This window comes from Pterocles gutturalis, unplaced genomic scaffold, assembly GCF_000699245.1.
Source record: "Pterocles gutturalis isolate BGI_N339 unplaced genomic scaffold, ASM69924v1 scaffold19524, whole genome shotgun sequence".
NCBI lineage: Eukaryota > Metazoa > Chordata > Aves > Pterocliformes > Pteroclidae > Pterocles > Pterocles gutturalis.
This window is the reverse complement of record NW_010133664.1, coordinates 273-2084: the sequence shown is the minus strand read 5'-3', so window position 1 is coordinate 2084 and position 1812 is coordinate 273.

Genomic DNA, 1812 nt, shown 5'->3' with positions numbered 1-1812 from the left:
GGCCCTTTCCCTGCCGGTGCCTCTCCCCCCCGCCATGGAGCTGGGGTTGATGTCTCAGCCCTGTCTCAGCTGGGGAAAGCCCAGGCTCATCGTTGCATAAGGCAGCCCGGGCCCGACACGCCGGCCAAAGCGCCCCGCGCCAACGCTGCTCCCCTGCTGCCTCTGTGCCAGGTCCTGAGTCACGGTGAGCGACGGGGAGCGCACGGACGGGGCGGGTGTGATCGTCCTGCGGACCCCTGCGGTGCTGGGGCACAGGGGGGAAGGAAAGGAGGAGGGGGGCCTGGGAAGGGACCCCGAAGTGCAGGGGCAGTGATTGCAGCCAGCAGGATGGGAGAAATCCCCCCTTGCTCCCCTCCCTGCGTGTGCTTTGGAGAAGGGCAGATCCCACCTGGTTTGGACCCTGTTGGGACTTTGGCGAGGACTGCGGTGTCGGCTCGCTGCTTAGGTCCCGTTGCACAAAACGGTTGGGCAGGATGCAGCCGAGTGTATGGGCACGACAGCTCGTGCCCAGCCCCATCCCAGGATGGGGACAAGGGGACGTCGCAGTGCAGGGGACGGTTGGCAGCAGACATGGGTGGCTCTGCAGCCGGAGCAAGCCAGGAGCACGCAGACTCTGCGGAGCCACAGGTCGCAGCTGGGGGGTAATTTGTTCAGCTGCTATAACCCCATCACATATAATTTCCTGCACGGCTTCTCAGACGCTGGCGGACCCAGTTAACGACGAAACCTTCGGCTCCTCACGTCCTGGCTGGGTGAAGCAGCCTCTTCCCCACGCTCCCGTGCATCCCGCCGAGCCGGGACGCAGCCAGCCTGCCTGTTCCTGCAGCAGATTCGGTGCCGATTCTCAGTGCTGATTGGGCGCAGACGAGGGGTTTGGATGGGTGCTCCCTCCTGGCTTGGTGCTGCTGAGGTCCCCAACCAGCAGCAAAGGGCAATTCCCGGAGATGTTTTCATTGATGCAATTTGCTCACGGGCTCTGAGAGCTGTTTGAGTCCCTGAGCTGCAGGTCAGGAAGTGCAAAGCAATCCTGTGCCTGTTGCTCTCGTGGCAGGACACATGGGTGCAACCCCACCAGAGCATCTTCCACCCAGCAGCAGGTGGTCGGCACTTTATTTACCGCGAGCTGTCAGCTCAGGTGCTGATCGGAGCAATGGGTATAAACCCCTTGATTCAGGGATGGAGCTGAGACCTGGCCAGCTTGATACAGCAGTGACCAAACACTGCTGGAGAAATGGTTTGCAATCAGCAAAGAGGCACTAAAAAGTAACAATTGCCTGCAAAACCAACCTGGCCTGCAGCCTGGTCCAAGCACCATCTCCTTGCACAGCACTAACCCCTCTGCTCTGCCCCCCAGCTGGTACTTCAGTAAGATCAGCCGGAATGAAGCCGAGCAGCTCCTCCTCTCCCCCCCCAACCAGCACGGCTCCTTCCTCGTCCGGGACAGCGAGAGCAGCAAGGGCGAATACTCTCTCTCAGGTAATTTTGCGGCAATTATCCCGAGAAAATTAGCAGAGGGAAAGGAGCCAGGCTGTTCTTTAGGGGAAGCTCCTGGCTTGGTCAGCACGGGGTGAAAAGCATGGAGATACGTTTAAAGCGCTTTACAGCATCTTGTTAAAGTGAATTGACCGCTTTCTAAAAGCGTGGGGAAAGCGAATAGGTGCAGGTATGGATTGCTGAATTACTGTGGCAAAGGAAATTACTTTGCTCCTGTCCAGGGTATGAAAGCCATGAGCAATTCACGGCGGCTTAATGACAGTTTCGTGGCACTAACTCCCAGGATTTCATTCCAGCAGCTTTTGTCATCTGAGCATT